Source organism: Polypterus senegalus, chromosome 7 (assembly GCF_016835505.1).
Source record: "Polypterus senegalus isolate Bchr_013 chromosome 7, ASM1683550v1, whole genome shotgun sequence".
NCBI lineage: Eukaryota > Metazoa > Chordata > Cladistia > Polypteriformes > Polypteridae > Polypterus > Polypterus senegalus.
Window position 1 is genome coordinate 102509869 of NC_053160.1, and position 25613 is coordinate 102535481.

At 37.1% G+C, this 25613-nt stretch overlaps 1 protein-coding gene across 19 annotated transcripts in view; it reads right to left on the reverse strand.

Annotated features, from left to right (window-relative positions):
- The window catches only part of celf4 (CUGBP, Elav-like family member 4), a 1212964-nt gene that overhangs the window by 181970 nt on the left and 1005381 nt on the right, over nt 1–25613 (reverse strand). The gene's annotated exons all lie outside the window — the stretch shown is intronic.

Here is a 25613-nt window from a genome sequence, read left to right on the forward strand (position 1 = left end):
ATTTTTAGGTTGCTCTGTAATATAAGCCCTATCCCAAAAATAAGCCCTAGTCAAGAACGTCAGCTGAAAAGTAAGGTGCCTAAGGCCAGGTTTATACTTCACGCGACACAATGTGTGTGCCCGATATATCCATTAAATGTTGAGAACACCTTGCCACAATATCTCTGAAAAGGATTTTTAATGATTACATCCATCAATTCGGGGATGCGCCCATTCCAGCAGCATCGGTTGCAAGACAGAAACAAAATTTTGGACAGGGCATCAGCTCATCGCAAGGTGAACACAAAGCACACACATATACTGGTGTCATTGTAGCTTCACCAAATCCCCAAACCTTCATGTCTTTGGATGGAAAACTGAGCACACTGTGGAAACCCAGCAGGAAAACATGTAAACTCCAGGCAGGGAATATCAGCGACGTGACTCTCTGTGAGACAGCAGCGCTACCACTCTGCCACTGTGCCACCCCTATCTGTAACTATTAGCAGTATTCATTATTTAAAAAAAGTTAACGATTTATCTGTAAAATGTAACATACATATTTTTAATGCATTTCATCATGAAAGTTATATCAAGTATAAATGTAAGAATTCTAAATGTGCAGAGAGCTGGAATATTATGAATTTAATGTGTTCTGTGTGGTGATACTGCTTGCTGCTGCTGTCAGGTCAGGAGGAAGCCCCAGAAGCGCGTAGTGATATGACAATTGGGTCGGTTTTAAGATGATGTTTATGACAGTCTACTTTAATGATAAAGAAAACTATGAGGTTCAAGAGGACATTTTGAGTTTAAAGCTGAAATTTCCACTTTAATCATAAAAAAGACATTTTCATTATGTCCTTATTTTTTTTTTTTCTCTGTGGATTCTGATGGTATTGTAAAGGTGCAAAAAAAAAAAAAAAGATGGCACAGAAGATAGTATGTGAGTCTTTTTAAATGGATCGTGTCATTACTTTGGGGAATATGCGACTCTTGAATATCAAAGCGCCACGAATGCATCTGTATGTCAGCATTTTGCTTCACCACATCGAACCATTCATCAAACATCGAAGTATGCACGATGATCCTGTAGGATCCTAAAAGTAGCTGGGGTAGCAAGAAATTCATGCTGAAATTCAAGGTTAGAATGTGGAGAGCTTTGACGATATTCCAGAAGAAAATGACATGACTGTATTTGGATAGATGTATATTTTTGTACATTAATAGATAAAAGATATCCCCTGAAAATAAGCCCTAGTGCATCTTTTGGAGAAAAAATTAATATAAGACCCTGTCTTTTTTTTGGGGAAACACAGTAATAACATGTACACTCACTTGAACTGTGTTTATTTAGAGGCGCCAAATATCCTAAAACACATCTATGAGATGTGGAAGGAAACACAGCAAGAACATTCCAACTCTGCTCACAGAGTATATGGGCCATTATAAGGCAGCTACACATATCACTATGTAACCATGCTATCTACTTTCATTAAAATATATAAATTTGTTCATATAATTATACAATATATAAAGGTTGTTAATTACTTTTTAAGATAATAGTTTCTCTATGATAATTTAGTATTCTAAAATTAGGGAATTCAATCAACACATAATTAGCCAAAGACAGTGCACAGCAATGAGAAATAAAAGCAAACATCTTCTTTATGAAATATAAAGAAACAACAAAACAAATAAAAAAATTGAAAAATGTAATAATTCGGTCCAAGAAGGCTACATAACCTTTACGCACTGTGGTACTTGTTTAAACCTTCACTGGAAAGCATGAAGTCAATATTCATTTTAACTTAATGTGACCTGTTAGTGGCCGAATCACAATAACAGTGTTTTACCAAATGCCAGGTTAAAAATCTCCCCAACAAGCAAATCATTTAGACAACAGTTTATAGCCAGCAAAACCACAGCATTTTCTCTTGGGAATTCACTATTTCATCTAGTTGGCAAGGAATAGTAGTAACATGCCTGAATGCAGATTAAATGGTTACTCCTACAGCATCTATCCATCCATCCATTTTGTAACATACTTAATCCATTCCAAGCAGCAGTAAGAAAGCTGCCAAAACAAGAACCAGTCCTAGAAGGTGCACCAACCCACCACTACATACATGCCTAGTGTAAATGCAGAATACTGCCACCTCATTTGATTTAATTGGATTTGCAGTGAGAATAGGGCTGATGATGCTCACTTCCCTAATTCTCCGATTATCACTCATTTTTTAAAAAAAAATAGCCTAAAAGAGTTAAAAAAAAAGATATATTAATAAAAGCACCAATTGAAGGTTAGATGACAAACAAGATGCAATTGGAATGGAGTACTTGTAAGTGATTGTGTTAATCCAGTATATTAGTTTCCATTTTTACCTGGTAGGAGGGGTTTACACTATGTTCATTTGCAAATTATTAGTGTGAAGTTAGAAATGTAATAAATGTAACTCTTTTATAAAAAAAGGAAAATGAATATTTTACTTAAAACCATCTTCAACACTACAATTTACTTTCATGCTGTCTGTGCAGGATAGTTGAGAGCAACAGTTTAGTCTTGAAGAAAAAAAATACAGAGCAGGAAATAACAAGAAAAAAGATGTAAGTCCACCTGAAGACAGATACTGTGGATCTACTGTATGTACTGTACAAGTGTACACAGTGGAAGTTTACATGTAAAGTTGGTATTAAGAGTCCTCACAGGAAAATGTATTGAAAAGTTTTATTTTGTTTTTCACTGACTTAACTATTAAAATGTACTTGTTGGATATTAAAATCTGCAAAGATGTTATTACAGAATAGGATAGACAAGTTCAAAGTTTTTTTGACAAAGAAAACACGAACTAAATGAATACACACCATCAAATTCACATTTTCTTTCAATCTGAGCATTGCCAAAGCTTAAGCATCTTGCTAAAGAGTCACTGGTGAGGAGAAGAAGTCAGAGACTTAAATAGAAGAATGCAGCATATTCTTTACATATACTCATACACATAAAACAACTGCAATTATGCCAAAATGTTTAATGTGGCAGATATATCTGCTTTATTTGTATATTTACCTGGATGGCTTGCACCAAATACTACTTCAATGTTTGAATCAGCTTTGGCTCCTTGCAACTCAAAGACTGAACTTAGCAGACAGAAAGAGATATGGATGTTTCCTTTTTATTGACCTTGAGTACAGGGTTAATTTCAACCACATCTCTCACTTTTCTTAAGTTTCAGATAGGCTGACATGTTGTCATATATTACATATTACAGTCAAATGGTTCATGCAAACAACACAGCTTTTGAAGCTGCAAAGCCAAAGAATAAAAGCTTATAAGCTCAGTGGGGACCAAGAACATATTACATTAAATGTGATTTAGTGACTTATGACGAATATCATGAAAATGTGGAATGGGGAAAAATGTGAATTGGAGAACGTTCTCACTTGTTACTTACTAGGTTTATTCCACAACCAAATACAAAGGCAAACAAAAACAGGCAGAAAGGTACACTTTATAAAGTACTGTCATTTAGCTAGATTTATCATCATTCCTCTGAATGGGTTTATATGACACTGTCATTTAGTGAGATTTATTATCACTGTTTCTAGCTGTCACTTAGATAAGATTTATCATCACTGCTCTGTGCTGCTTTGGTGATAATGGAATCAAATTCGTGGTGGCATGTAAATGTGAAAGTGCTGTCTGTCCAATCAGAAAGGCAGAAACAAGTGGTAGACATAGCGCTGCTGTGTATATTTCACTTGGGAAAGTCTGGTTGATTGTTTTGGCCTACAATGAATAACATAAAGAAGTAAAAAAAAAAAAAAACTTTTAGTACAGATTATACAATATGCTTGAGGAATTCATTCACAATGTACCTGTTTGGTAGGCAGAGCATACTGAGGCTGCTAAATGAGCAACCTGGACTGCAGTGGTCCACATAAAGTACTCTCTGTAACTGTAACCAAGCTTTGTGAGCTGGCTGTCATAATAGTATGATAAAGTGTCACATTGCTTGCTAATAATGTACACAGCAGAATAAAACATTTAATAACATTCAAGGCTGCTTAGTAAAAATGGCACAAACTGAGAATATATATTGATCTAGTTTAAAGTGGCCTTACATCATAGTGTATTGCTTGACCTACAGAATCCATCCATCCATCCATCCATTATTCAATCCGTTACATCCTAACTACAGAGTCACGGGGGTCTGCTGGAGCCAATACCAGCCAACACAGTGCGCAAGGCAGGAAACAAACCCTGGGCAGGGTGCCAGCCCACCGCAGAACCTACAGAATCTCCTTAGAAAATGATCATTTCAAAGTTTAGACCATAGCACATTATGCATGCTTTTAAAGTGAACTTATACACAGTATGTTCTCTTTTGTATTTGAATGTTTTGGATGTAATGGTATTCTTAATATATATTTTTGTCCAGTCTAACGTTATGGAAAAGAAAAGAAAACAAAGAATTAAGAAAATAAAAACTTTCTTTGGGTATAAAATGTAAATAGTGTATATGACTTAAAACTATGTACAAACAACACTACTGACTCACTGGATGACCCTACACAACTCACTTCATCTACCTGTGCAATAAATGTTAACATATGCATGATTTCACTGCATAAAAGTGCTTCAAAAATGCACATATGTTGTCATCATTTTAGACTGAAGTAGAAAATGCCCTAAAACTTTGAGCTTTGAAAAGAAAACAAGTGCACCAGGAATCCAACATATTATCACAAGAGAGGATGTCCTCCTAATACAGAATCATACAAATTAAAGGATATACTGTAAATGAATAAAAGAAACTAAACAGCTAAACCAAAACACAAAAACCATTCAGCCTCTACAGGTCTACTTCTATGAGTAATAATCTGTTTTTGTTTGGCTGGGAATGCCCTGTCCATTAAACAGTGGTTAGATTGTCTGATAACTGTAGATGTATGCATGCATGACACTCCACCAAATGGGCCCTTTAAATAGTGCAGTGTATGTGGGATTTGCATGGACTCCCTATGCCCCTGAATTGGATAAGCTGTTCACTTTCCATGGAAGTCTTCATTACATTAGATTAAAGCCAGATGTTTCTGCTTATAGAGTATATGCATTTTTGTTTTTTTTTAATTTTTTCTAAAGATAGCTTGGATGCAACATTAGAGCATGGACTGTGGAAAGCATCTACAGTAGGTGGTGCTGGGGGAATGGGATTATAAAACCATAATATTTTTGATAACAAGAAGTATGCCTGAGAGTACAAAAGATAAGAGGAAACAAAGTGCCACAGTTTTGCATTGTTCTGTTCTGATCATTACAATATATATTATATATTAAGGATTTTAAATGTTGTTTCATTGCAAACACTTTGCTTTAAGCACAGTTTCATATCTTTTAAAATTCATTACAGCTTTTACAAGTTGCAATGACAGAATTCTGTCACACTTTATTGCTACATCATATCATCACATCAATAACAATATTAGAGTCCTTGCTAATGTTAATACACACATATACCGGCTCAGACCTCCTTAATCCAATTTGGGCTCATGGGACAGGACACCAGTCCTCATGAAAATACACACAACAGAGACAATGTGAAATTACCAATTAACCTAACTTGGAAGCTGCACGATCAACTTCAGTATTCCATCCATTATCCAACCCATTATATCCCAACTACAGGGTCACAGGGGTCTGATGGAGCCAATCCCAGGCAACAAACCCCAGGCAGGGCTCCAGCCCACCGCAGGGCGCACACACACACACAAAGCACTAGGGACAATTTAGAATCGCCAGTGCACCTAACATGCATGTCTTTGGACTGTGGGAGGAAACCGGAGTACTCGGAGAGACATGGAGAGAACATGCAAACTCCATGCAGGGAGGACCCGGGAAGTGAACCCAGGTCTCCTAACTGCGAGGCAACAGTGCTACCCACTGCACCACCGTGCTGCCCACTTCAGTATTCATTTATTATTATTATTATTAATAATAAAAATAATAATAATTTAAAGTCTTTATGTAAGGAGACTATACATGCAATACCATTTAACCATGTGTATATTAAATTAGCCTCACATGTACATGATACAGTTAAATTAAAAAGTCAACAATTTGCATTTCAGGGCTGCCAATGGAAGTATTCTGCTCTGTTTTGTTCTGTTTAGTTATTGCATAGAGGGTTTGTAAATTTGAACTGTATGTAAACTTAACATGTTTCTCATTGTTTCAATGTAGCAGCCTGTCGATTTATTACTCAAACATTTACATTATTAGTGCTTAAAAGGCAACTCAGTGTGGGAAAAGGTAGTACATAAGCTATAGGTCATAAACCAACCTTGGATGGGATTCCAGCTCATCAACTAGACACACACACACACACACACAATCACAAGGGGCCAGTTTAAAGTCGGGTCAGATTAATCAGCACTATACTGTTGCGTAGGTCATCTTTTTTCTTTTTTTTTTCTTTATACTCACATGTGGCTAACTAGTTACTAAAACAAAAATCAGGGGGAAAAGGAAGATGGCTGGATGGATGGATATAAAAAGAAATAATATTTATAGTTTCTTCAACCATGCAAGAGTTTAATACAGACATGAGCTTTTAAAATCTAGTATTGAATAATGAAAAATACAAGTTGCGACTATAAAATGTGCAACATTTCAATAAATCTGACTTAATTCAAACATTACAAATGATTACCACTTTACATAAAGTATTTCGGGTTTAGTAAATCAATAAATGCTGTGGTACAGTTTTAAAATTTTGTTTAGAAAAACAAAACTCTTGTCTCTTTCTACTTCTAACCTGTCATATAATGTTACTGAATAAAATTATAACTGATGATATTTGGGCATCCTGAGGGGCTGGAGGCTATCCCAGCAAACACTGGGCACAAAGCAGGAACAATCCAAACCTCTGGATACGGTACTAGCTTATAACAGGTTGATAACAATCACAAAAACACACTTGATATGTTGAATGCAGTGTGTGTGTTTGCATACTCAGACTGAACTCATCTGACTTGCCAGTTAACACAGTCTATAATCTCTTACTTTTTAGTTTTTCACCTGCATGCTCCCAACCCCATACCCCCACAATATACCCCAAACCCCCGATTAACTCTCGGTCATCTGTTTGTTTAAAAAATAGCTGGAGGATTAGGAAGTCGGTGATTGGGTTTGGACAGTTCCCTTTTAAAAAGTAAAAGACCTTATTTACACTAGCACAGATGTGGGACTGGCTATTTTAGCTTATAGTTGTGTGCCACTGATTTGAGTGAAATTTAGTCATTAAGTTTACTAATTTGTCTGACACCTTTATCTATGGCTACTTACAACATTTATGATATAATTGGTTACATTACTTTGGGTTTTCCAATTGGAGCACAATCAGGTCAAGTGATTTGTTTATGGTCACAGAGTGTCAGTAGCAGGGTTTGAACTCACAAACTCATGGTTTGAAGCCCAGATACTTAACCACTACACCACACTGCCTGCCTTAGTTCATATTAAAAAAAATTCGCTTCACATAAAGAATCACTAAAATATGCCATTTCTTGACCAGCCAAATTTGCTCACTTGATCCAGGAAGAGACACAATTATCTTCCCAATCTCTTCATCTCATCTGCAACTCTATAGAAATGCCAACATGGGACATAATGTCCTATCAGGTGGGAATGAGTGCGCTGCGGCGGATTTATTTGATAAGCACCAAATCTAAAATAAGAGCATCAGAGAAAGTAGGATGTCATCAAAGATAACAGCTTCTACCTGTTTTTTTTTCTCATCCACTGGGAAAGCATTATCGTTGTCTGGCTAAATTACGCTTTACACACAGTACATCTTTTAGTCTTATAGTGATTGTGTAGTCATGATACATTTCCAAAAAACACCTTTCCCCCATTTATTTTAATTTGTACCACTTTTGAGAAATATACAGATCCAAAACTGGCTTATGCAGTGTTGCCAGATTCTTATGGAACATGCTCCTTTCATTCTACCCAAAAAAAACTTTAAAACCTAAAAAATCAAAATAACTTTTTTAGTGAGTTTCACTATTGCAAAATCAGACTCAAAATGTATTCAAAAAGGAAACTTTGCTTATAACTACCTATTGGATGTTACATTTGACATAATTCATGATGCAAGATTCAGTCTGCTGGATGGTGCTTGTGTGATGCACTTGGTCAAGTGTGTAGTTCATTATATTGTATTTGACAATAAATCTGAAACTGATTTCAGTACATTTTCATCCATGCTTAGCCTTGCATTTTTGAAAAAGCCAAAACTGTTGTCCACCTGCCAGGGCTGGATTAAGAATTAAGCAAAATAAACATGTGCTTAGGGCATCATGGGGAGGAGCACCACAGAAATTTTACATTGCCGGATTTACCATGGACCATATAGTGAAATACTACAAATGGTGCAGCTGAACCAGGTTCCACAAAAAGGGGTTCATACAATAAATGAAAAAAAAATCATAAGTATATATACACAGAAATAATAATAAAATTGTAACAATAGAGGTTAATGATATATTTAAATATTGGGAATACAACTAAATTAGAATCTCGGAATTGTCCTATGGTTCACCAAGCTCACTGTCCCATTCAGTTGTCCGCTGTGAGTGAGTGCAGCTCATATATATAGGGGCACCCAAATCTTTAAAGTGTTTAGTGCCTCTAAAGGTCTTAATCTGGCCATGTCACCTACATATTGCTATTCACAATAACAATCAACAACCAGGGTTAAGCACTTTTTGAACTAAGAAAAATACAAAGGGAATTTAAAAAATTATAATAATAAAAATTAAGCAATGAAGCTAAGCTACAATGGAACAAAATGAACCGTGATTTTTTTCTGTAGCAGAATGTAGTAGAAAAAGAACAACGAAGGATGGTGCTTTTTAGTGAGTAAAAGTAATCACTAAATTTCTATTGTTAAAAATTTTAGTGGTAGACATTTATTCAAATCCACTGTGTAACAAGGTGTGATACTCATTTTACGCTTTAATGCCAATATGAAGTTAATATTTTTAGAAGTTTTTTGCATTGAATAAATCATCTTTAAATCACCTTTATAACATTACTGAACTGCTGTTGTTAATGACCTGTAATATGGACTTCTGCAGCAATCTCATCTCTTCCACACCATACAACTCCCCCTTTTGTGCCTTCAGGCCCACCCTAATGTAGATGCTTTCTGCAGTCCATACACAGATACATTTGAAGACACATTTTTTTACTTTTTTGTATACGAAGTATAGGGAAAGTATTGTAATCGTCCAAAAATTAGATGTTGAGATTTTGATGAATCTCAACATTTTAGACCTCCCTGACTTTCTCATATATTAAGTACAGTGATCCCTCGATATATCGCGCTTCGACTTTCACGGCTTCACTCCATTGCGGATTTTAAATGTAAATATATCTAATATCTAAATATATATCACGGATTGTTCGCTGGTTTGAGGATTTCTGCGGACAATATGTCTTTTAATTTATGGTACTTGCTTCCTCAGTTTGTTTACCCAGTTGATTTCATACAAGGGACGCTATTGGCGGATGGCTGAGAAGCTACCCAATCAGAGCATGTATTACGTATTAAATAAAACTCCTCAATGATCTACGATATGCTTCCCGTGCGGTACTTTGCACATTTAAAAGCTCTAGCAGCACGTATTGATTTTTGATTGTTTGCTTTTCTCTGTCTCTCTCACTCTCTTATATTCTCTGCTCCTGACGGAGTGGGTGTGAGCAGATGGGCTGTTTGCACAGAGGCTGTTTGCCTAGAAGATACGGAAGCTCCTCTCAAAAATACTGAAAGACTACCTTCATATTGCTCCCTTTTTCTTGCAGCCGCTTTATCACGGTGCTTTGCATACTTAAAAGCCCAACAGCTTGTATTGATTTTTGATTGTTTGCTTTTCTCTCTCTGACATTCTCTGCTCCTGATGCACACTCCTTTGAAGAGGAAGATATGTTTGCATTCTTTTAATTGTGAGAAAGAACTGTCATCTTTGTCTTGTCATGGAGCACAGTTTAAACTTTTGACTTAAGGTTATTCTTTCATGTCTAGAGGGCTCTAATAATGTAAAAAAATGTATTTAGAAGGTAAAGTGAAAATATTAGATTTATAAATAAAGAAACCTACTTCGTGGAAATTCATTTATCGCGGTAGAGTCTGGAACGGATTAACCGCGATAAACAAGGGTTTACTGTATAACTGTGTGGAGAATATTTATAAACAGTGTGGGAGGGTTTATAAGGGCTTAAAATATATAAAAATAACCATACAAACATATGGTTTCTACTTCGCAGATTTTCACCTATCATTAGGGGTTCTGGAACGCAAACCCCGCGATCGAGGAGGGATTACTGTATAGGGAAAGTATTGCAGTCCTCCAAAAATTCCATTTCTAGATTTTGATGAATCTCAATGTTTTAGACTTCCCTGCGTCCGAAAATACCATTTTTGGAATTATGTCTTTGTGTGTGTGTGTGTGTGTGTGTGTGTGTGTGTATGTAAACATGATAACTTGAGTATACTTTCACTTAGGTCAACCAAAGTTTGCATACAAGTATTAGGTACAAAATGTATATTTCTATGAACTTTTGGGCTATTTATGCTAACCGGAAGTGGAACTTTACCTTCTGTTTATGCAGCAGCAGAGTCTGATTTATTCAAATTTACTTTTGTAATAATTGTTCAGTATATTATTAATTTGATTTGATTTGTTGTTGATGGTTCTTTAATGTACATAATATAAAAATACAATCATTGTCTTGCAGTTTACTCCTTAAATATGCATCCCCATATCTGAGTATACGAGAAAGCCTAGGGGAGACTACACTCAATTTTTTATTAATTTTTGCCTTCCGTCTAAACTGAAAAAGTGTTTTGACCACTGAAAAATTATCATTTTGAAAGAGATCTGCAAAGTGCATAAATTTGAAAACACAGGGTCTCACTCATCAGTGTGGATGGGCAAAAATGACTCCATTGATCTCATCTTTAATGTGCTGACTTTTCTTTCCTAACTTCTCTGCATTAGCCTAGAAACACTTCAGCCTTTTGCTGTATTTAATTCTGTAGGATTCTCTGTCTATATTTTCTAAGGCTTTGGTGTCCTATATTGTTTGTAACCTTCGCTTTGTTTTTTTCTTTGTTCTTTTGGCATTTTGACTTACTTCTGGTTGCCCTCTATGTATTTTAACTCGTAAGTCATCTTGAATAAAACCATCTACAAAATAAATGAATAAATAAATAAATAAATAAATAAAAATAATCAAACTGGTCTTGGATAACAAACCACACATACCCAATAAGAAAGAGCTGCCCTGTGGATAATAAATATTGAGAAAACATTTTGGAAATGCCATAGTCAACCATATGTAGATAGTTTAGGTTATAAGACTTTACCATTTTATAATCAACATGGAAGATTAATATAAATGAGAATTCAGCAACATCAGATATGCTATGAAAGAAAAAGCCTCAGAACCTTTCTCTCAGAATTTGTCTCTCTTCGATCATGAATTTCATGAGCTCTCGGTCAGGACTACGCTTAGCTTCATCATTAGCCTGGTATGAAGCAATTTCCAAGCGTGATTTGCATAATACTCTTTGGTGGAACTGAAACCAGCTCACATAAGCCTAAATTTAAGGGAGGCTTACTCAGTTAATGTCGTGGAATACTCCACAGGTGTTGTAAATTTATTTGTCTCATAGCTCTCTACTCCATCTTTTGGATATAAAAGAAAATGCAATGCAAGCTAAGAAAAGAAATGTCACCTTCTAGGACCTGAACCCATATTGCAAGCTCTCATGAGGCACTGTATGGTACTGTATAAATGGTAGTATCATTTATAATGTCATTAATCAAATTTGTGAGTTGATTAGATACATCATCATTCTCTCAAAGAATGAATGAAACATGTTTTTTTATCTCTCTCTTAATCTCACAGGCTAAACAGCAACTACCTAGGTCTCTGAACACTACTGTGCTGAGCGGTTTTGAATTACCCTACAAAATTTAAACAAAAATATTGTGCCATTTAAAAAAAGATCTAATGAAAACTTGCATTAAATGGACAAAGTAGGTTTAGAATTAATCATGATGAGCCTCAGCTCTCGCTTCCATACTTGTAGCTATGCCCCATGTGATAGTAAATTTATACTTCAATGGGTTCAAGAAATAATGTAATAAACGAAAAAGGCAAAAAGATACTGTAAAGATTATAACTGTTGATCTTGTTAAAGGAAGGGCTTGATTGTTCACATGGATTACTGAGACAGATAAAGCAAAGCACAGCAGAGGATTATAAAAAAATTCCAGGGCTGTGGAGTCGGAGTCGGAGACAATTTTGGGTACCTGGAGTCGGAGTCGGCAAAAAGTTAACCGACTCCTGACTAAATTTAAATGGGAATTAAAAAAGTAAGTTGAAATGTCCCAATTCACAAACAGTCATAATGAACTACTTCTCTGCTGTAAGAATAAAGCCCAATGCATGCAGTGCATAATGTTACAACAAAACGAACATGTCAAGTAACCATGAAGCATGCTTTTCATTGACTGTATGCGTCACTATATGGGATGTAATACACAGGTAAGGTGCGGCACCGCTTTCCATTGTGTCGTGTTCCACTGTTACAGGGAACTGTGAACCTAGCCTAAAGCCCCCCATACATTTACAGATGCACTGCCGATTTTTCGGCCGTTCAACGAGTCATCACGCGTCAAACGCCTGAAAAATCATCTGGTGTGTTCTCAGCTCCGTCGGCTCCCCTTCGCTATGCACTAGTGAAGGGGGCCGAAGGAGCCGAGAACACAGATCTCCCTACCTGTCTCCAGCAGAGGCTCGTTCTGCTGATCAGCTGGCAAGTGAGTGACACAATGCACTAAACTTCCGGCTGGCTGACAGAGGAGACAGCCACTGCAGCAGAAGGAGGCATCACATTACTTTGGATGGGGGCAGTGGTCGAGATTTTCGGCAAGCTGGATCTGCCCGTCCATGTGGACACCCGCAATCTGCGGCCGCCAATCAATTGTGTTTGTCTTTAATCTGGCATTATAGTAGAGTGTTGGCTTCCTAGCCAGTAGTTCTGTGGTGAAATGACATGTATGTTGCCTTCCTTTCCTTCAATGGATGTAGAAAATACATTAGCATAGTATATACATACAGAGGAGTCGGAGTCGGGAAGTCGGAGTCGGAAGATTTAGAAACTGAGGAGTCGGAGTCGGAGCATTTATCTACCGACTCCACAGCCCTGAAAAATTCCAGAGGACTCGAAAATATTGATCTACTTCCTTCACATTTCTAAAGTCATCAACCCAGAATAAGATCAGTTACTACTGGCTAACTCTGTCTACCTCTTTACCTTCCGCTACCCCTACTCCTTTAAAAGGAGCTCCATCGGGCTCAGAAGTCAATCTCAATGAGCACAAGTAGAACAGCACCCGTTTATAATTTACTGTGCCTTTACTTATAGGGAAACATTGCACTGGAGTAGAGACACTCACAAGAGTTCTTACTGATGTGTCTGTTCTCTCTCCAGTAAAGGTACACCACTCGAAGGCTAGCAAGCATGCAGTAAAACTGAAAAAGAGACCCTCTCACTCACCATACATTCTACAAGTATTGCAAATGACCTGGGACACTATTTAAAGAACAAACTCTAGACAAATGTTATATGGCTTTCCAGATCTACATAGTAGAACTTTGGAAGCCACCAACTAGGCTCCTATGACGTCAGCCATTTAAACTTTACAACAATGTATGCTAATAGTATATCTTAAATAACTTCCTAAATGCATTACTGTGCTTCCCTTTAAAACTAATATAGCTTAACAATCAACAATCAAGCATAATGGGCCACATACAACATTATACCTGACTTAATGGTTGTTAAAGATTGTGCAATAAATACTTGTGTGTATCATTTAAATACACTACAAAAAAAATTGCATACTGTAGATGACCTTTACATTGCTTTAGTGACTGCATAATAGGTTGTCCAACTAAAACCTTAGCAAAAAATAGCATCCTTTATTAGGAAAAAAGAAAAGGTCAGACTTAGCAAACAAGTAGAAACAGATCTTCTGTGTTAAACCCTAAGTCTGTGATCAAACCACATGGAATTTATACAATAGCAAAGATCAGATCTTGTTGCATATTTTGAAAGTATTGTGCATGTGTTCACTTTCTTACACAGCAACATATCTGTGCAAGTTACAGAGTAAGTGGATATACAGTATTTATTATACAACTGTACATTGTGCAGCAGTGGAGACATGTAGTACAAAAAAGAGACTCACAACTTCAGACCTACTTTTGCATGGTGATATACAAACAAGCCTCTACATGAGACTGTTTACACCTAGTCATACAGAGCCAGATGTGACTCTCAAATGAGAACACACATCTAGGGACAACTCAATAAAAGGTCTGTAGTGAACAGCGAAAATTTCCATTGCTGAAATGGCTAACAGGGTTTCTTCTTAAAAACCTGTCCCCGATACTCCAGTCAATGCAACTGTAAATGGCCAGGGTTTCAGGGAGAGAGCAAAAAAAAAAAAAAAACTGAACAAAAGACTTCATGCTGAGAGAAAATAAAAAGCTAAAATTGTTTCTATCAATTCAAGAGCTCAGTAGCACAAAGTAAAGGAATCCTAATGATTAATTTTTACATTACAATAAACACTGCAAAAGAAGAAACACACAGACAAATAACTGCAGATACTTGTCTTGGGAAGTGCTTCTGCTTTCGATGAGATCTTTGTGTCATTTTGACTATTGTATCACTATACATTAAAGCAATAGGAAATAGAGTTTAGATAAGCATTGTGGTCTATGTATATACTATGTGGTAAAATGCTGCAGCTTCGATATATTTTGACATGGCATGTTTGTATTTCCAAATAGATATTAATGTTAATTTAATTTAGCAATTCATTAGACATGCAATCAAATAGTATATACTTTGTAGCATCATCCATGGTTCTATAGGAACCAAATCTAAGTACCAAATTGAGTACCAAATCTGCATCTCCTGTGGTGCACTTTGTTTTCAGCTCTCTTAATCGTAGTCCTTCTCACCTCTGTTTACTTCAAAAGTGTATTTAGCAATTCATATTTTCATGAACATAGCTGCCAATTCTTTCAAGCTTACATCAACTCCATGACACTATCATAGTAACAACAACAGCGAGCACACACAGTATCTGCAACAGAACATTATTTATTTTTACCACTAGTCCATTGATGTGTTCGAATGCCAATGTATAATCTGATTTTACACATAGATATTTCCCTTGCACCATTCATCCATTATCCAACCCGCTATATCCTAACTACAGGGTCATGGGGTCTGCTGGAGCCAATCCCAGCCAACACAGGGCCCTAGGCAGGAAACAAACTCCAGGCAGGGTGCCAGCCCCCCCGCAGTTCACTTGCACCATGTTATGTTTATTTTTAACACATGCAATGTGCTCTCTGCACAAGTGACACACATTTATATGCTTAATTGCAGGTTTTTTTAGGAGACTTTTTGGCTATAGGCAGTTTACTATAATCAGAAGCTTGCTCACTGTTAGACCAGGTTAATAAGAACACTGCCCCTACTTTGAGTGCCATTTTCATGAAGCTTTGGATTAGTTTAGAAATGTGACACTTGATGAGCCATTTACTTTTTACCACCCACTTTTAAGCAAAATTCACTCATGGCTGCCTCCAGACGTACAGTATATACTATATTATATGCCTGGCTCTGCAAGACTAGTTTCTACCTGTCAAATAGGCACAAAAATAATAAAAGTGCATGTATTAAACATGTTATCACTGAAAGAATATAATCATACTTGACACTGTGGTCATTTTAGTTGTTGCCAAGATATTAAAATATTAGCAGTGACATATTATGCAAAGATTTTAAATGCATGAAGTATATGATAAGAGAGAAAGAAGATAACGGCTTAAAGTTTCTTTTTTAAATAGAAGTAGCTAAATCTTCCTTGGTTTTATGCTTCATCATTGCTCACTATTGAGAACCACACTGGGAAAAAAAACCCCATATAAGCCAACTGACCTCTTCTCATACAGTATATTCAATAATGTATGTTCTAGTACTACTTCTTGTTTAGTTCCTTGAGTTGCAGATAGAAAAGCAGTATGACGATGCAGAAGAAAAGTACTTTGAGATTATGTTCATGAAGAAAAGACTCCACACTATAAAGGTTATGATTATAGCCAACATTATTTCCAGGCATGTCTCATTTATACCTTGTATAAATATTAGTCTCCTATCAACTCTAAACTAATGACTGTAACCCACTCATTCTTTTCCAGACCGTGGAATGTCAAGTAAAGTGGTGGTGCTGCTGATAATATTTAGAACTGTAGCATTTCCAGAATTTATATCACTGGCAAGGTTTTTTTTTTTAATATTTGAGGGAAAACAAGCACAGTAATGTATCATTCCAGAATAATAGTAACGCATCAGTTAAATGAGCAGCTACTGAACATTTGCTGCAGCTCTTCCTCCTGTATGGCATTAAGATGGAACCATTTATGTATCCGAGGACTCTGGGGTACTGTCTGACTCTCGAGATAAAGAGAGGCCTTTTCGTTTACTGTCTTGCTGTTATCTCCTTTAATTAAGAAAAGCACTTTTTTGGAGAGGGTGGGAGAAGGATTTAGATTTGAAAAAGAAAAATCCCTGGCGGTGCAGACATTGATGGATTCTTTATTTTGCAGTGGTGCCCCACTATGAGGACAAATGTCCCAATTAGGAGCACTTCAAAGGCCCTGGTTAATGACCCCCATTCATTACTCGGCACTCACCAGGGGATTCTGAAGGATCTCTCTCATTAAGAGAGGCTGATATTCAGCCCAAAGACGACAAATTAGGCATTTTTATCTTTGCACATTACAGAGCAACTGGCCTCTGTGTTCACCTTTTATAATCGAAATTCAGAATGAAGAAACTTCCACTGACCTGCTGGTTAGAACGCTTGGCTGCTGTGTTGTGCTAAGCTGTTACAGATAGGCTATGAACATTTATTTTAAGAAAAAAAAGTATTATACATTTGTATTATCCTGAACTATTTAATTTTTCAGGTTTGGAAAACTTTTTGAAAAGATATATCAGCAGCTATATAAGTTGTTGCTTCAAAGAAAAAAAAACAAACTGAGCTCAATATCCTCTACCTAAAATCAGATTAAAAGATTCATGAAGGCTTAATTGAAGAATATCAAATATAGCAGAGTTCACTTGAAAATGCACATTCTTCTGCTATTCTTCCATCACAGGTCATACTCCCTCTGCTGCATTTTGCAACATGCTAACAGACTTTACATCCACAAGGGGTTTACAGCACTTCAAGTGCATATACCACTTCACACATGGCTTTGTGGTACATTTGAAAAGTTCAAAGATCTTCACCATTGCCTCATTCCATGTTTGCATCTAAGGCAAATATGAATGATAGAAAACATGTTTAAGGGACTGAAACTGCCCCAGTGACAATGTAAAATTTAAAACAATCAGAAATATAATTTTCACAAGTGTTTCATTAACAGATTTTGATGGTTATAGCATTTATTCTATATAGAAAGCAATCAACCAGGCGCTATAAATAGAGGTGACAAATAACCTAACATGCACGTCTCTGTGGCTGTCCACATTACAACATTTTAAATAAAAAAAAGGAAATAATTCCCAGTTCACTACAGTTTTGCAATAAATCCAATGACTGGAGGCATTACCATCCCTTTAAGGACTTTTCTGCCAATATATGCATATTCCCATTGTAGGTGATAGTCTACTTCATATGTGTTTTACATTGTATTAATATGGACAAACATACACTATTGTGAACAATGTGAAAAAGCTAATACATAGTAGTATGGATGTAGCCTAAGTGTTTCCTACAATGAATTGATATTCTTGCTGCTAGTTAAATGCCAGCTTTCATTAAAAATACACAAGATTTCTCTCATATTTGAATTGAAAAGTACAGTGGTGCAATGGTTAGGGCTCACAATGCTGTTCTGGGTTCACATTCTAGTTCAGTCTGTAAATTGTTCCTGAAATCTTATGGATTTTTTTCTGCAAAGATGCATTTTTGGATTTGCATAAACTGTTGTGCATCTCTGTGGCACTTTAAGGCCGTCTGGGAGTACACCAAACACAGCTGTTAATGGGTTAGGAATGATTGTGACATGAAGGCTGTCTGATATGCATGCAAAGGTTTTTGTCAAATATGCTGTTAATTTGGTGCACACACAGAACATGTGGCCCTGTGAGGCTGGAGCTAAATTACAACGTTCATAGGTTCAATCTTGCCCTTGAAACATTTTGGACAATTTTAAATGAGGTAAATGTGCTTGATAAAAGATTTTAAGTTGAAGGACTGACTGCTAGGCACATATGGAGCTTGAGTGTATTCTGCGCATTGCTGACTTCCACTGCTTTTCTGAAATATTGAGTGATATATCCTTTTCCCCATGTACTCTGGGGTCTTTGAAAGGAAGAGACTTTAAAATATTTTTTATGAATTGTAGAGATACTATCTTTGAGAATTATCAATAATTCTTCTGGACTAGAACAAGGTGAAAGGAGAGGAAAATGTGGCAGATTCTTTTAAGCAAAATTTCTAGCTTGAAGGTACTGGAGGAATTGTGTTGATGAGAAGTGTAATCTTTCGTAGGATGCAAACACATTATCTATGTACAAGTCTCTGTTTTAATCCCTGGCAATTTCCAGACATTGAATATTGTATATGTTTGAAAGGGTGGAAAAAGGTGGTTGATATATAGAGGTGCAACAGATAAAAGCTTGTAGCCCCTCTTCTGGTCCTTCTGGGCGTCCCGGCTGGGTACCACCCCCAGCCGCTTGCCACATCAGAAAGAGAATTATCGGTATACAGCATCAAGCACTGTTTCAATTGCTCTCATATGACAAATGCTTCAGAGCCTTTCCTGTACTGACCTGACAGTTCAGAAACAGTTTCATCCCAAGAACTATAAACGTACTCAATCAGTCCATCAAGTGCTCCTTGTAGAACTGTTTGTACTTTGTCACACCTGTGCGTGTCGGAGGCAGCTCAAAGGCTTATACAGTGGAACCTCGAGATACGAGTTTAATTCATTCCAGCACTGAGCTTGTATAGCGAATTTCTCGTATCTAGAACAAACTTCCCCATTGAAAATAATGGAAATCTAGTTAATCCGCACCCCCAAAAATATCAACATGAAAATCAATTTTCCTAACAAATAACACTGATAAATAATATATACAAGTGGAACCTCAGTTTGTAAGTAACTTGGTTTACGAGTGTTTTGCAAGACAAGCTAAATTTTTAATTAATTTTGACTTGATAAAATGAGCGATGTCTTGCAATACAAGTAGTATGGATACACTTTGTCTGCTGAGCGTCATGTGAGCATAACTGAGCTGATGGTTCTTCTCTCTCATGCGCATCTCTCTCTCCTTATCTCGCTCGCTCGCGCGCACGCCTCTGTCTCTCTCTCTCTCTCCTCTTGATGGCAATCGTCTCCTATTCTCCGTCTGCATGTCCGCGATATTTTTGGATACGCTTATACAGCGAACTGCTACAGCGAAACAATAAAATCACAAGCACACAAACACGTAGATCCTCACGCTACGGGAGAACAAGGAACACTGAGTGAGCTAACGGGCTGGCAGCGTCAGAATTGGTGAATCCCCGAGTCGAGGCGGATCGGTAAACGCGTCACGCATAACCACAGCCTGGCTCATTGCTCGTTACGCGAGCCAATGCTCGTATTTAGATCCGAATTTTTCGCTCATACTATCCTCTTATCTTGAATTTCTCATATACAGAGGTGATCGTATCTAGAGGTTCCACTGTATAATCGTAACAACTTATCCAATCGGGGGCGAAGGTGTGTACTGACTGTTTTTCTCAGTTCCCCGCAGACTATTCCCGGGAAATCCCGGCAGGTGCTGAAGCCCAGAAGAAGACACTTCCAGTCCCGGGCCCTAGGGCAACATCACTTCCGGTCAACTCTTGATTAAAACCACTCCCCTTACAATATAATACAGTTTATTTTTGTATAGCCCAAAATCACACAGGAAGTGCCGCAATGGGCTTTAACAGGCCCTGCCTGTTGAGAGCCCCCCAGCCTTGACTCTCTGAGAAGACAAGGAAAAACTCCCAAAAAACCTTGTAGGGAAAATGGAAGAAACCTGGGAAAGGCAGTTCAAAGAGAGACCCCTTTCCAGGTAGGTAGGGTGTGCAGTGGGCGTCAAAAGAAGGGGGTCAATACAATACAATACACACAACAGAACAAATCCTCAATACAGCATAAAAATAAAAATTTTAGAAGTACGGTTTAACAGTAGATGATATGACATAATAGGTTTGGATATTTTTAGAGTCCTGGAGACCTCATCCATCTAGCTGCCTCCCCATTTGGCCATGCCACGGCTGAAACAGTGCTGCTCCGATGAAAGGACCCTCTTTCCCATGATTCCTGTGATCCTCCATCAGGGATGACTTTACCATAGGCAGGCAAACAACTTGGCAGGTGGGCGTGGCACCAATGCCACATTTGAGTACCGAGAAAGAAACAGAATAGGTGAGGGTTAGTATTTAATTATAATTATCATGTTACTTATGTTTTAGTTCTAATGACTAACAACAGAGATGCAGTATGTACAGTTAATCAGCAGCTTTAGTCAGGATATGCTAAACTGAAGTAGTGAGTTTTCAGCCGGGATTTAAAGGCTTAGACCAAAGGGGCATCTCTTATGGAAGCAGGAAGACCATTCCACAGTTTAGGGGCCCTGTAACTAAAAGCTCGACCTCCCACTGTTATTTTATTAATCCTTGGAATCCTAAGCAGACCGGCATCTTGAGATCTTAATGTGCTCAGGTTTGTAAGTCATGATAAGTTCAGACAAGTAAGCGGACCTTGGCCATTTAATGCTTTATATGTTAAAAGGAGGATTTTGAAATCTGCCCTAAACTTAACTGGGAGCCAGTGTAAGATTTAAGAACTGGGTTATGTGTTCATATTTTCTTGTTCTTGTAATAATTCTTGCAGCGCATTTTGGATTAACTGGAGGCTGTATAGAGAACAGTTTGAACAGCCAGTGAACACCGCATTGCAGTAGTCAATCCTACTAGAGATAAATGCATGAATTAATTTCTCACAATCCTGTTTATTTAGAAAGCGCCTTAATTTCCTAACATTTTTAAGATGGAAAAACATGTTTTGGACACTTTGTAATATGTGCTTTAAATGACATGCTAGAGTCAAAGATAACTCCTAGATTGCGGGCTGATTCAGTAAAATTAATTGGGATTCCAACTGAGTTAAATGATGACAAAATATTGCTGTGATCAGCGTCATTCCCTCCAACAATTAACATCTCTGTTTTATCTGTATTTAAAGACAAGTAGTTCTCATTCATCCATTCCTTTAATTCACTAACACAACTAATTAAAGACAACATCGGAGAAACTTCATTTGATTTAAATGAAAGGTATAACTGGGTGTCATCTGCATACGAGTGAAAATTAACATTATGTTTCCTAATGAGAGATCCCAGTGGAAGCATGTAAAGTGAAAACAGTAAAGGTCCCAGTACTGAGCCCTGCGGGACACCATATTGAACTTCTGTGTATAATGATGGAGTACTGTCAGCACATTTCTGTACATATTGGAATCGATTTGATAAATAAGAACTAAACCAAGCGAGCACGGGCCTGTAAGCCCAACATCGTTTTCTAGCCTGTGCAGTAAAATAGAATGGTCAATGGTGTCAAATGCTGCACTTAAGTCCAACAACATAATTACAGTGGAGTTTCCTTCATCAGAGGATATCAGAATGTCATTTACAACCCGTGTTAGTGCGTTTCTGTACTATGACCAGTCGAAAGCCAGACTGGAATTTCTCAAATAAATTGTAATGCGTAAGGTGTGACTGAAGCTGACTGGCGACTACTTTTCTAGTATTTTAGAGAGAAATGGTAAATTTGAAATAGGCCTATAGTTATTTAGTATGTGTGGGTCTAGGTCTGACTTTTTAAGTAAAGGTTTAATGACTGACACTTTTAGTGCATCAGGTACTGTGCCATGCAATAATGAACTATTGATAATGTTTAGAATAGGTGCTGCAAGAACATCCATTGCACTTTTTACTAGTTTTGTTGGCACTGGATCTAGGGAACAAGTAGTGGGCTTCATTTTAGAAATTAAAGTTAAGACTTCCTGCTCAGTTACAGGATTAAAATTATTAAAGTGCTGAATGCAATGTGAGACAGGGTCTGCTAAGCTAGTATTTGGTTTGTACTGTGATGCTGAGATCTGGGATCTTATATTTTTAATTTTCTCATTGAAGAAGTTCATAAAGTCTGTACTGCTAATATCTGTTGGTATTTTGCACTGTTGATCTGAATTCCCATTTGTTAATTTAGCCACTGCTCTAAAAGTACCCTAGGATTTTTATTATTGCTATCTATTAATGTAGAATAGTATTCTGAGCGAGCTTTAAAGAGGGCTTTTTATATTTATTAACACTCTCTGTCCATGCAATTTGAAAGACATGTAGCTTTGTTGTTCTCCATCTGCTCCAGTTTTGACACTCTAATTTAAGAGCTGAGTGTTTTCATTAAACCAGGGAGAGTTTCTATGTGCTTTGATCACTTTTGTTTTAGGGGAGCCACTGTGTCCAGAGCATCTCTCAAGGTCACATTATAATGTGATGTTAGCTGATCTAAATTGTTTTCCACGTTTACATTTGATGTTAACTGATCTAAATGGTTTTCCACAATTACACTCGACTTACTCAAGGTATCTATAAATTTTGAAGCAGAATTACAATCTAGATGTCGCACTGTCTTTGTTTTAATCTGTGAGTGCTGGCATGGGCAGAACTAAATCAAATGTAATTAAGAAGTGATGGAAATAACTACATTTAATGGAGTAATATTTAAATTTTGAATTTCAACTTTGTAAGTTATAATTAAATCTAATGTGTGGTTATGATTATGAGTTGGACCTTTGACAATCTGACAAAATCCTACTGAATTTAACAAATAAGTAAAACATTTGCTAAAAGTGTCAGTTTCCACATCAATGTGTACATTAAAATCCCCATCAGAACTACTCATAATTTATAGCCAAATCAGATAGAAGGTTGCTAAATTCAGTCATGAACAATGAATATGGCCCTGGTGGTCTGTAGACTAGCACTATAATTGTGTTGGAATCTGTTTTAATATTTAAAATGAATGCCTCAAAGGATGTAAAGTTGCCTAAATTTTTAGGAGTGATTTGCATTTTGTTACAATGAATTATTCCAAGGCCTCCTCCTCGACCAGAATCTCTAGACTTATGAAGGAACAGTATCCATCTGGTGACGCCTCTGCTAGGGAACAGTGTCACATTTACTAAGCCAGGTTTCAGTAAGAAGACACAGATCAGATTTTGTACTTAATATCATTTACCAAAACAGCTTTAGTGCCAAGAGAGCGAATGTTCAATAAACAGCATTTAAAACTGCATGGTTCTTTCTGAACTGCTGATATATTTTTTGTTTTAATTTTAATTAAATTTCTATTACAGATGCCCCTGGTGGAGTGTCTGGTTTTATCCCTTGGTCTAATTATACACCTTATTTTTGGTTATCAATTAATTTAAGGTTTGTATCAAGACTAAATTTACTGGATATCCCACGGCAAGAATTTTAGGTAACAGCTTCAGGAAAATAACAGGTGGGATAAATGTGATTTAAGATCACATGACTGCGGACTGGGTGGTGCTCTAATCAGTCAACCAGGCAGTTTTGCTGCCATATTTTGGGATAATACATAATATCCCCTCCAGTTAGGATGAAGACCATCTCTTCTGAAAAATCCAGGCCTTTCCCAAAAATCATCCCAATTGTTCACAAACATTATGCTTTTATTTGCACACCAGGTTTCTAGCCAGCAGTGAAGGGAATGCAATCTGCTATAAATCACATCCCCTCTATATAATCTTGGTAATAGACCAGATACAATTAAATTCCGACATTTTGTTTTAGCTTTGGTGCATAGAGATGAAGTTCCACTTTAATACCTCAGATTTCTGTAAATAAATATCATTAGTGCCAACATGCAGCAATAAGGTAGATATTTCATCGATCCCCTTCCTCTGGGGATCAGTTCTGTCTTGGACTCAGTAGTGTAAACTACCCTGTGCTAACGTTTATGACACAACTACCTTTTGCAGCCTGGATTATAATATACAGGTGGCTGCCCCAAACCTTCTTGCAATGTCTGGAGTCTCTTATTGTGACAACTTATTAGTACAATTACCTCACTGTAAACTTGCGATACAGTTATAATGTTGCACAACCTGAGTCACTCTGTAAAGCTCGTATTTATATATGATGATGATATCATTTTTAAGATGAAATGTAGCAAAATATATTTTATTACATTATACAGATAAAATGTTAACATCATTTAAATAATTTATATTGTTAATAATTAAACATGTCAGGACACGGTGGTGTAGCGCTAGCTAGTTCAGGGTCTGTTCCTGCCTCGTGCTGTATTTTTCCTGGGGCTGGCGCGACACTGGATGGATAGATGGATAGAATAATTAAACATATACTAAAAAGATATTTCAATCCATCTACAACTTCATAGGAAGAGTCAACAAAGACACGAATGTCGCTACAGAGGTAAGTAAACCTCTTGACAAGGTCAATATTCTCCCGCAGACAGACACACTGCCGATGGATGTGCCCATGAGGTCATTTAGGGTCTGAATCTTTGTTTTTATCCAGGACACTTACAAGCCCAGACACTCAGACACGACGCTCAGTCTCTCGAGTGCCCTGAATAGAGACTTCATTGTCTCTGGGAAAATCACAGCATTGTCTGTAAAGTCAAGATCAGTGAATCTTTCTTCACCAACATATGTCCCAGAGCCGCTGGGCTCCACGACTCTGCCCAATACCCAGTCCATGAAAGCAATGAACAGAGTAAGAGCAAGAACACACCCCTAAAAAATCCCTGGAATCAACTGGGAAAAATGCAGAGGTTCTACCTCCACTATGCACAACACTTACAGTACCAGTGTACAGGCCAGCCATTATATCTAGCAAAAGAAATACACAATGCACTGAGGAAGCTATAGTTACACCATTGCATTGTGCACACTGTGGGTAAATTAGTTCACTACTCTTAAACACCAATCACATAATTGAAAAACATTATTTAAAATTAATGGATGAAATTTTAAAGAAGGGACTAATAGAGTAGCTTCTGCTGAGGTAGTCTTTATATCCTTTGGATTGGGATAGGGACATATGACATAACTGTATTCCAGTCTGGTCTTGTCTGGGTTAAACACTGGTGTGGTTATATGTGCCTTATTGATGACTGGTTCTGTATGAAATGATTGATGGGTGCTTTTTCCACATTATACTGATTTTGGGGGAGCAAGCATAAATTCGCACAAACATTAGGATGTTTTTCTTTACACAAAGAATGATGTTACAGCTGCTGCATGTCCATGCCGTTATTGCCATCCTGTGAGAGAGAGCTTAATCTGCAAAGAGAGAATAAGCACATTCTTATTGAAT